This window comes from Penaeus chinensis, chromosome 25 (assembly GCF_019202785.1).
Source record: "Penaeus chinensis breed Huanghai No. 1 chromosome 25, ASM1920278v2, whole genome shotgun sequence".
Taxonomy (NCBI): Eukaryota; Metazoa; Arthropoda; class Malacostraca; order Decapoda; family Penaeidae; genus Penaeus; species Penaeus chinensis.
In genome coordinates, this window is record NC_061843.1 from 20,502,061 (window position 1) to 20,514,560 (window position 12,500).

Consider the following 12,500-nt stretch of genomic DNA (forward strand, 5'->3'; position numbering starts at 1 on the left):
TTGTTTGTTTGTTAATCTCCATTCTGGGTTGGAGATTAATTTGTTTAAATTAGTGTTTGGTGTATTTGTTTGTGCTTATACTCTGTCTAAAAATACTTATAGAGTTGGGACGCCAACTTAGGGGTAAATGTTCGTGAGTTATTTTTTTTAACATCTGGTGTTGATTTCCACGTACATCACCCCCGCTGTGATTAAATTGGTGATGTACGCAACTATCAATTTCTCATGACTGAATCATTTGTAGACCTCCCTAATGAGTGTAAACCGCTAAATAAACATCATACCGTCATAGAACTTTCACTCAGTCCCAGTCAGGAAAACAAACGACATCTGTGTTAAGTTCTGGTTTTGACTAAAGCTGAATGCTTAACGTTCTTGGACTTGGGTCTCCTAAACAGCACATTGCTGGTTACTCTATCTCGCAACCCTGAAAGGCTGTAAAAAGGCTAGATGAATCAGAGTATATTAAGCTGATATTCTAGAATAGATCATAACTTTGCTACACCTGGGTTCCCACTTCCAGCAGGTGGATGCTCAATCCGAAGGGAAGAGGAAGAATTCTATGATCTTGCTTTTTCTTCCATACACGTCCACGCAGACGCTCAGCCTACGCTATCTCCCTTTTCACATTTACACACTTACACATCCAACATTCAGCACACACATTCTGTATTTTCCTTCCACCCTCTTCTCATACAACATTCACACCCCCATACACAACACACACGGTTCCCGAACCTACTAATCGGGTGGTGGCAGCGTGACGTAGGCCTGGAACCTTACATCTGTTCACTGCAGACGAATCTTTTCCTGAATAGTTTTATTCTTATTCTCGGTCGAGCCCGAACTCAACCAGATACATAAAAATCTACTTGGTCTACGCCCCGCTACAACTGTCTTTTTGGTAGGCAGCGGTGGGATAGAACAGTATTTTTTATTATAAAGTGCCTGGTCAAGCCTTTGTGCAATCCATCGCAAGCCAAGTAACAGGTTGCAGAGTAAGTGCTGGTACGCAAAATGCCTCGTACACGCAATAGCGCTTTAGGAGAACCCACTAATGAGTCCTCGGGTTCCTCTGCAAACACCCTCCTTGAGGTCCCCGACTTTTCTCGAGCAGATAACGCTCAAACCCGTGACCACTTCTCGCTCTCGATGTACGAGGAACTGGTGGATAAATTTGAGCGGCTTAATTCTCGGTTCGGTATCCTGGAAGGGCAGTACGCCAATATCGTGCGATTACTGGAGTCCAGGACATCCGAACCTCCCTCTCACGCTCGACCACCAGCTGCGGCCTCTGCATCGCAGGCGGAAGCGGGGGTGCATACGGTCACGACTGACTACTCGTCTCAGCGAGTCCCCGTCAACCCACGTCCGCTGGACCAGGGCATAACCCTACGCGACCCGATCCCGCCTTACAGGGCGGAGGTCCCAGCCAGCCAGCCTCTTCGGAGGAATCAGGAGTTGGAAACCTGGTTGCGACACGTTGAGCAGGCCCATCCTTACGGGACGGATGAGGCTCTGATCCGCGCCGCCCGTGCTTGCTGCAGGGGGACGGCGGACATCGTCATTAACTCCCCAGTTTTCGACGGGATTGGGACCTGGGACGAGTTTAAGGAGAACCTTCGGCAACGTCTCCGGGGGACGTGCTCGTCAATGGAGTACCTACGGCATTTGGGGTCGTACGTACTTGATGACACTTCCCCTAGGGACTTTTATCTCGCGGTCGAAACCATGGTTTACCAAGGTATGCGGGATTATCCTGGGGAACTCGGACCAGCTGAACCTCTGATGCGGAGAACTTTTCTCCAGGGACTCCCACCCTGGCTGCGGGAAAAGATCCTGCTGGTAGAGGATCAGCCGCTTTACCGAGTGGTCGAAGCAGCCCAAAAAGTCTGGTACCATCGCCACTATGCTGGGAGGGTAGAGAAACCCTTGGTCAGTTTTTCGAGCGAGTCAGGGCCTAAACCTCGCTCCTCTACTCCTCGGGAGGGTCGATCTCCGGCAGCTTCTCCTCCGGTGGATCCCCTGGCCGACTTACCGGTACGCACTCGAGAACCCCGACGCTGGTGTCCCCTCCATCAGGTGACTACGCATGATGCTTCCGAGTGTCGTGCGGTGCGGGAGGGTAATCAGTGCACCCGGTGTGGCCGCCGAGGGCATGTGGCTGGACGGTGCTTTTTTCGTACAGAACAGCGTAGCACACCGCCCGACAGAACACAACAACCACAACCACAACGAACCAGAGATAGTGATGATGGTGGACGCCGAAGGGAACGACAGTTCCACGGAACCGGAGCTCCCCGAGGAACAGATTCAGGCGGGACAGCCGCTGTTGAATTGTGTGGTTGCTGGGACTAAGGTCCTGGCTTTTCTTGATTCAGGAAGTGAGGCAACGGTGGTGAAGGAATCCTGTTTCAGGAGGATTTCCAACGCCCCGCTCTCACCTCACCCGCGTGGTCTCAAGGGGGCATCTGGGGCCGCGTTGGACATCAAGGGCAGGGCAACCCTTGAGTTTAATTTTTCCCGAGCCTGTAAGTGCCGGCATTCGGTGGTCGTGGTGGACGACGACACCAGGTTTCCAGCCGAGGTGCTTATAGGTGTAGATTTGCTACGAAGGTTTAATTTTAGGTTGAATCTCTCCCCTGCTCCAGGGGCTAGTTTTGCCACCTTCAATGGGGCCCGACTCAGTGTTTCATTTTCGGGTGCCGGGTCCCTCGGTATCCTCACATACCACGAACCAGGGACCGTAATACGTTGCTGTAGTACGGGCGACGGGGACCGAGAAGGTGCGGTGAAATGCGCGCGGAGAGTCACTTGTCCTCCTCGGACAGGGCGATTCGTGCGATGTCTTGTAAACGGCGGGAAGGACGGACTGGCTTGTGTTGAGAGCGACACTGCCAAGATTCTGGTACCTCGTTCGTTGGTGGACCTCTCTCTACCGGAGGTTGACGTTTGGGTCGTCAATGATCAGGGAGCTCCGATTGAGATCGAGCAAGGATTCGTCCTCGGCTATGCGGCGATCGTGGAGGAGGTTTCACCTAATCGTCTTGAATACGACGCGGAATCTAGGGACCAGGATTCCGGCGTCAACATGGAAGATGTGGGCTTATGCTTCGGGGATAGTCGGGGAGCTTTGGGCATGGCTTCTCCGACTCCCATCGATAATGGAAACGAACCGGGTGTTCTGATGGCGGGCTTTGAGGACCGGTTCGATTTCACATATGGACTTAATGACTTTGGCTACAACACGGATGAGTTTGAGGTCTTCCCGGTGTGTTCTTTCGAGAACGAGGGACTTCCCTCATCCGTAGGGGTGGCTGGTGTTCCCTGGGTGGATCTTGCTCACCTGTCGTCAGTTCAACGTGAACAGGTCATCCAGGTACTTGATCGTTACCCGGATCTGTTTAACGAAGGGCTGCCTCCGGGTGTGGTGCCGCACATGAAGCATAAGATCAAAACCACGGACGACCAACCTGTCCGTGTGAAACAATGGCGCCTCCCGGAGAGTACACGGCAGTACATCCGTGCGGAGTGCGACAAGATGCTTGCAGACGGGGTGATCGAGCTTTCTTGTTCTCCATGGCTCTCTCCCGTTGTGCTTGTGAAAAAGAAGGACGGTACGACACGCTTTTGCGTCGACTACCGTGCCTTGAACGCGAAAACGGTTGCTGACGCATACCCCATACCAAGGATGGATGCTGCCATTGATCAGCTGGCGGGTAAATCTTGGTTTAGCGTCCTCGACGCCAAAAGCGCCTACTGGACCGTTGAGGTGGATGAGAGGGACCGAGAAAAGACGGCTTTTTCGGACGGCTCCCGTCTCTTTCAGTTCTCGCGTATGCCTTTTGGATTGACGACGGCTCCGTCAACTTTCCAGAGGGCTATCGCCGCTGTTCTCAACCCGGTGTTGGGCCACCACGCGCTGGCATATCTCGACGACGTCGTGATATACAGCGCAGGGTTTGAGCAGCACCTATCCCACCTCGATGCCGTGTTGCAGTTACTCGCTGGAGCAGGGTTCAGGCTTAACCTCGCCAAGTGTCGCTTCGCAACCGACACTTTTCGCTTTCTTGGCCACTTGATTACACCGGCCGGTGTTTTGCCTGACCCCGATAAAGTTACAGTGATACGAGCCATAAAAACACCACGCAACCAACGGCACGTTCGCCAGTTCTTGGGGGCAACTGGTTTTTTTCGCAGGCACATGCCCAATTATGCAAGGGTCGCATCTCCTCTGACTCAACTCCTGAAAAAAGACACAAAGTTTTCATGGGGCAAATCTCAACAGGAGGCTTTTGAAAGACTTAAGCAAATGCTTGCCACCGCACCTTGCTTAATCCAGCCAAATTTTGAGAAACCCTTTGAGCTTCACACCGATGCCTCGGGCACGGCGATCGGTGCTTGTCTCATGCAACTGGATAAGGATGGAGAACTCCATCCAGTTGCATACTTTTCTCGGAAGCTAAGGGACGCCGAGACCAGGTATCCGACCATCGACCTGGAAGCTCTCGCTGTGGTTGAGAGCGTTAGGCATTATCACCCTTACCTGTATGGGAGACGGTTCCGTATCTTTACAGATCACAGACCGTTGGTATCTGTCTTCCGAAAGCCAACAGCATCGGTAAGGATGACGCGATGGGCACACGAGCTGACGTTCTACGACTTCGAGCTTCTCTATAAACCAGGTCGCGTACATCACGTCCCTGACTTGCTCAGTCGTCAGATCGCGCCCATTGCTGACCTTGACAGCCCCTTGTTGCAGCCCGACTTGGTGGAGCGTCATCAGCGAGACGATCCCCTCTGGCAGCAGCTTATCGAGTATCTGGAGGAGGGCCGCCTTCCGCCGAAGCGTATCCCTCTTCCACTAGAGCAATTCGAACTTCGGGATCGAGTCTTATACCATGTTAAATCTGACAACGAACGAGTTATGCTTCAGCTCGTAATCCCAAAGTCGCTGCGCGGCGCCGCTTTGGATGCGGTTCATGCCGTTCCGTCCGCCGGACATCAAGGTGTCCACAAGACGTATCAGCGGCTAAGGAATCATTTTTACTTTCCCGGGATGTTGGCCACATCCCGAAGGTATGTCGCCTCATGCGCGGCATGTCAGCGGAGGAAGGGGGCGATCGCCCGAACGCCCCTTCAGTCCATGCCTGACGTCGCGGAACCCTTCGAGCGGGTCTCCGCGGATATCCTCACTCTTACTCCTTCGGCGCGTGGTAACAAGTATGTCCTTGTGCTGATTGACCATCTTACCCGGTTTGTTGAGCTATTCCCACTGGCATCTAAGGACGCCCAAACGGTAGCAGACGTTTTTCTCGCAGAATTCGTTACTCGGTACGGTCCACCCCGGACCATGTTATCAGATAACGGTCTTGAATTCCGCAACCGTCTTCTTTCCGACATCTGTCATCAACTCCAGGTGAAGTCACTCTTCACTACAGTCTACCATCCGCAGGCCAACGGTATGGTGGAGAGGGTGAACCGAGTGGTCAAGGATGCCCTAAGCACGCTCCAGATGGATGATCCCGATAGTTGGGACGATCTATTGCCGTACGTGAGGTTTGCCATCAATTCCTCCATACACCGGAGCGTAAATGATGTCCCATTGTACCTTCTCACAGGTCGGGACAGTCATTTCCCACTTGTGGGTTCAAACCACGTGATTTATTCCGAAGGGGCCTTGCCTTCACTAAAATCGAAACTCCGTGCAGCTCGGGTGGCTGCTGGTGAGGCCGCCCGAAAAGCTCGTGAGCGTTGGACCGCCGATCACGATCGAAGGCGGCGGGCTCGATCGCGGGAGTATAACGAGGGGGATCTGGTCTTCGTGCATCGTAGCGTCATCCTGCACCCCAGTCATGGAACCAGACCCCTGGGTCCCCGATGGTTAGGGCCAGTCCGGGTCTTGAAAAAACTCGGGCCCGTGGCTTATGTAGTGAGGAGACCGCATTCAGATGGGCAGGAAATCACTTTGCACCCCAATAAACTCAAGGCATTCCGGGTAAGTGCGGAATTCGTCCCTCCGGACGATTTTCCCCGTTTGGACGGCACTTTCCCTCCAGACCCGGAGCCGGACATGGGACCTTTACAAGATCCCGGTGCAGACGACCTGCTGGATTCGGAATCCTCGGCCCCGTCATCGGTGGGGGTAGACGATGAGCCATGGGACCCTGGGTCTGACTGGGACGAGTAGAGGGCAAGCCACTCTTCCTTAGCTTCCGCTCGCCATTATCTTCCTTCTTTCAGAGCCCCAGCGGAATGCATGATGTCCCGTGTCAATTACCAGTCTTTCCCATAACACAACCCTTTATGGCTTGGATCCTAACACGCTTGCAGCCTGTTCTCTTTCAGAGCCTCGCCTTCATCCTGGCCGTGGAATCGGGATTAGTCTTGACGGTAGCCAACCCGACGACACGTTACTAATCCCGTCTTTTCCCTGCTAATCTAGCCATATTCAGTCATCCTGTTTCTCCTACTTCTTTCTAATCTATTTTCTACTTTTCAGATCATCTCCAGATGGACGGCAGCCGGGCCTAGCAGCCAGCTTCTGTTCTGTGGAGTGATCCTACGTCTGATAGTTCACACCCGCACTTGAGCCACGCGGGATTTCTTGTTTTCTCACCTCTCTGGCAGGGTCACACTGTTGTCACCAATGTCCTGGATGTCTGCAAGACCCTATGCAGATAAGATTTATTAATTTTAAGTTTGGCCAAGCTATGCTTCGTCTTTAGGACTCAGTCCCGAGAGTCCTCTTGGAGTGATTAAAAACCCCGATCGACAGTGTCCCGGAGCTGAGGTCGGTCTACGCTTTTTCCCCATGACGGGAACGTAGAGTTGGACTTTGTACAGACCTGTAGGAATCTATCTTTTCTACGGAGTATTCTTATAAATAGCACCCTTTCCTATCATCCTCTTAACCTTCTCTACCTTCCCTATCCTAGTAGTATAGTACAACACCAGGTTTTGTTTGGCTTCATAGCGCCTTGGCGCCTTACACCTATTAACACATGTTATTATTTGTATTTTTGCCATTTTGTTTGTGTATATGTGCTAATAGAATTGGAGTTCCACCAGCTTCATCATGTTTCCGTTTTCGTTTTGTTCTTTTATTTTGTATGTTCATGTTATTAAGCTTAAGGTATTTCTTAGTTTTAAGGTCTAATCTTAGTCATCGTTTTATAATATTTAATCGTCGAGGTTCCTCTACTAGCTTCTCAGAGCAATGACATTCCAGAGCTGTTTCAGGACCGAACCCATGACTTCATGTCATTGCCTCCATGGAGGTCTCTCTGTTTGGGTAAGCTCTAATGATCCCTTTAACAGGTCGCCTGAGAAAGCTGAAACTGTACATATGGAGATATTACATCTCCCTCGACACCCACTAATTAATCTTAAGCCAGATCCTCCACTGGATCCTCTCGGCGCTGTACATAAGGTCGTGTGTCACTTATGCACTTAGTAATGTAGTGTGTTAGAACACACCGGGCCCAAAGAATAAAACCAGTATGTCTAATACACTCTTGTCTCCGCAGAGACGACGCTTCGAGGGCTTCCAAGGGGTTCCGCCCCCTTCGGGTCTAAGGCGATTCGTTCGCCAGCTCTCTTACTCAGGTGATGGTGCCAAGTTGATAACGGCTCCAGCTGATCTTCCGCACTGGCGTGCGGGCGCATCCCCATGATGCACCCGCCTTCCGACGTTCTGCACTGGCGTGCGGGCGCATCCCCATGATGCACCCGCCTTCCGACGTTCCGCACTGGCGTGCGGGCGCATCCCCATGATGCACCCGCCTTCCGATGTTCCGCACTGGCGTGCGGGCGCATCCCCATGATGCACCCGCCTTCCGATGTTCCGCACTGGCGTGCGGGCGCATCCCCATGATGCACCCGCCTTCCGATGTTCCGCACTGGCGTGCGGGCGCATCCCCATGATGCACCCGCCTTCCGATGTTCCGCACTGGCGTGCGGGCGCATCCTCCTGATGCACCCGCCTTCCGATGTTCCGCACTGGCGTGCGGGCGCATCCTCCTGATGCACCCGCCTTCCGATGTTCCGCACTGGCGTGCGGGCGCATCCCCATGATGCACCCGCCTTCCGAGATTCCGCACTGGTGTGCGGGCGCGTCCCCGTGATGCACCCGCTCTCTGACGTTCTGCACTGGTGTGCGGGTGTACTTTGTACGACCGCCTTTCCGATGTCCCCGCTCCACATGCGCACCCGCCTTAGGATAGATCCTGCCGAGATGATGGACCCTGAGATGTTCGCCGACGTGATGGTCTTTGCCCTCTGCACTGCTTCAGAGCCGACTTTCGCTCTGTCCATAACTGCGTCAGAGCCGACTGTTGCTCTGGTTCCTGAGACCTTCCGGGCACCTTTGCTTCTGTCTCTCGATCGTACCTCACGAGAGATGGAACGAGTACCTCGCAGACACACCTGTTATTTAAGGAGTCTCTCCTGCGATACTCGTCTTTCCCGTCCCCTTCTTAGGCGACGCACTGCCCGGGGGAGGTGTTGTATTGTACGGCTGCGCACTCGCCGACTCTAAGGTCGATCTCGCCTGGACAGACATCGTCCTCGGGCGCCGAGTGGTTGAGGCCACATGCCTGCCTCCTCTACCACGGAACAAAGGACGTGGGGAACTCTACGATGCTGCCATTGACTGGGATGAAACGTCCCGGGCTCCGCTTCCACCGACGATGCAGGCGCACTCGCTGTGCACCCGCACGAGGCTGGTGCTTCACCCGCCATTTACGCCTCGCCCACGTGATTCTAGTGCGACTTCATAAGCCGTGACCAAAGCCATACGAGCCGCCAAATACAGTGTTAAGAACTAATGTGAATATGGTTATAAAAATAACCAAAGAACGTATTTTCAACCAAGTCTCGTTACTTGAATGGCGTTGAAGTCTCCGAGAAAAAATAGAGATTTATTTATTTTCTAAGTCCAATACCGTAGAGAGTTACAGCCCGAAATGCACAATTTTCACGCAAATTGTACATTAACAGTTCTCCTATGTATTCTTTCCTTTATTATTATTTGTTTAATATTCTATCTCTTTGGCGACGCTTCCAAAGTGTCAATATAACCCCTGAAGAGAGTAATGGTTATTACATATTTTGGGTGTTTGTTTTTCTCCCCCTCTCTCTTTTCATGGTAGTTCGGGTCCTTTGGGTTGTTTGGACTACCGAACTATCGGGTTGGTCTTCCAAAGCTTTGCCTATCTTTTTCTTTTCGCGCCATGCTTATGGGGAAGACAGTTCGGTCCTGACTTCTATGCTGGACAGTGGTTCCGCTCCCGGTATTGTGCTCGCTTTGGATTTACCTTGCTGTGGATTTGCCTCGCTTCACGCCAGAATTAACGAATCCGTGATTTGTTTTGCAAGATAAGTATTCTTATGGTTGTGTGTGGAAGACACCTGGTCTCTGTTGGACTTTGGCGTGTGTCATGCTGCATTACTACTTGCAGGGTGCACTCTCTTCCACAAAAACCCAAAGCAGCCCTTTGATCACAAATTATCAGAGCATAAAAGGACCACTCACTTAGAAGGAACACTGCTTGAGGATCCGTACCTCCAGTGTGCCATTTCCTATTTTTAAGCTAAGTTATTACTTAGTTTTTTTTTTTTTTTGTTGTTGTTGTTTTTACGATTGGTTGTTTCTTTGTTCCTTTTTCCTTTTCCCCAGCTTGAGGATCCGTACCTCCTGGGAGAATCTTCCACATTCTCGCCCGTATTTTAAGGGCCGTTTCCGCTTATCTTTGCCGATCTTTTGTTTATTGTTTTTACTTTGCCTTGGTCGATTCCTGCCTGACCTTGTGGGTGTTCAGGCAGTCTTCGTGATATGACCTTTTGGTGTTTTATTGTTTTACTTGGCTTCCGCCGCTAAGTAAATTTCTTTGTACAAGTTTTTATCTCGTTAACTACACAAGTGTTTTTATTCAGAGTTCCTCAGCACTATATATATTTTTTTTTGTTTGTTTGTTAATCTCCATTCTGGGTTGGAGATTAATTTGTTTAAATTAGTGTTTGGTGTATTTGTTTGTGCTTATACTCTGTCTAAAAATACTTATAGAGTTGGGACGCCAACTTAGGGGTAAATGTTCGTGAGTTATTTTTTTTAACATCTGGTGTTGATTTCCACGTACATCACCCCCGCTGTGATTAAATTGGTGATGTACGCAACTATCAATTTCTCATGACTGAATCATTTGTAGACCTCCCTAATGAGTGTAAACCGCTAAATAAACATCATACCGTCATAGAACTTTCACTCAGTCCCAGTCAGGAAAACAAACGACATCTGTGTTAAGTTCTGGTTTTGACTAAAGCTGAATGCTTAACGTTCTTGGACTTGGGTCTCCTAAACAGCACATTGCTGGTTACTCTATCTCGCAACCCTGAAAGGCTGTAAAAAGGCTAGATGAATCAGAGTATATTAAGCTGATATTCTAGAATAGATCATAACTTTGCTACACCTGGGTTCCCACTTCCAGCAGGTGGATGCTCAATCCGAAGGGAAGAGGAAGAATTCTATGATCTTGCTTTTTCTTCCATACACGTCCACGCAGACGCTCAGCCTACGCTATCTCCCTTTTCACATTTACACACTTACACATCCAACATTCAGCACACACATTCTGTATTTTCCTTCCACCCTCTTCTCATACAACATTCACACCCCCATACACAACACACACGGTTCCCGAACCTACTAATCGGGTGGTGGCAGCGTGACGTAGGCCTGGAACCTTACATCTGTTCACTGCAGACGAATCTTTTCCTGAATAGTTTTATTCTTATTCTCGGTCGAGCCCGAACTCAACCAGATACATAAAAATCTACTTGGTCTACGCCCCGCTACAATTATTATTGTTATTATTATTATTATCATTATCATTATCATTATTGTGTTTGTTATTACTATTATTGTTATCATTATCAATATCATTATTATTATCATCATTTTTTATTATTTATATTATTTTTGTGGGTTATTATTTTTAATATCACTATATATATTACTATTATTACTACTATCATCGTTATTATTATTATCGTATTAATTTTACCATTACTAATTATTACTCTTACTGCTACTTAATTATTTATCTGATTACAATTGGTATTCTTACAAATAACTCCATTTGATGATTATCGTTATTTTCTTTACAGGCATTATTATTATTTACTACTAGACTACGTAGAAAGTGATGGTGTTTTATTCAATATCAAACTGTCATTATTAATTTTCTGTCAAGTAGAGCTTTGATATTTAGATGAGATTATTTATTTTCATTATTACTCACTCTTGATGAAAGGCACTATTTCTGGCATTATTACTTATTACATGTAATAAAACTCGTATTGTATTGTATCTTGTTGTATTATTGCTTATTTTCACTGTAACGGTAATACTAAATAAATGTTCAGCATGGAGATTGTCTGAATTGTATTTCTTTAGTTGATTAAGAAATATAAACTTGATCAAATTAGTTCATATCTAGTAGAAAAAAATCTAAAACGTAAAAAATACACATACACACACACACACACACACACACACACACACACACACACACACATATATATATATATATATATATATATATATATATATATATATATATACATATACACACATATATATACATATATATATGCATATATATACATATATATATATATATATATATATATATATATATATATATATATATATATATGTATAGGGAGTGAGAGTGAGAGGCGGGACACACACACACACTTACACACATACACATAATATATAGAGACATATATATATATATATATATATATATATATATATATTCTCACACACACACACACACACACACACACACACACACATATATATATATATATATATATATATATATATATATATGTTATGCGCTATCAACCGATCTGCGCCATCGATCGATTGCGCAGCGCCATCTATGGATCTTTCGTTAGCGCAGCAATCGGTAGATCGCGCAACGATCGATGTGTCGCGGTTAGCTCAGTTGCATTTATCTCAGCCTCTGCTCGTACTAAGATGTTGACACTCTACGGGCTCATACGCCAGGTTTCATTTCGTGGTAGCACTGTGGTCCAGATTGGTCAAGGCAATTGGCCGAAAGGAAAACCTAATAATTGAGGCAACCAACAGAAAAACCAAACGTCGATGTGTGCTTGTGCATGAGTGAGTGTGCGTGCAAGCGTGTGCCTGCAAGTGTGTGCGTGCGAGCGTGTGCGTGCGAGCGTGTGCGTGCGAGCGTGTGCGTGCGAGCGTGTGCGTGCGAGCGTGTGCGTGTGAGCGTGTGCGTGCGTGTGCGTGCGAGCGTGTGCGTGCGAGCGTGTGCGTGTGGGTGCATGTGCGTGCGTGCGTGTGTGGATGTGCATGCGTGTATGTGTAAGTGTACGTGTATGAGTGAACGAGGGTAACTATGTGAGGGCTTGTTCGTGTGTGCGAGAGCTCGCACGAACGTAGTTACGTGTAAAAATAC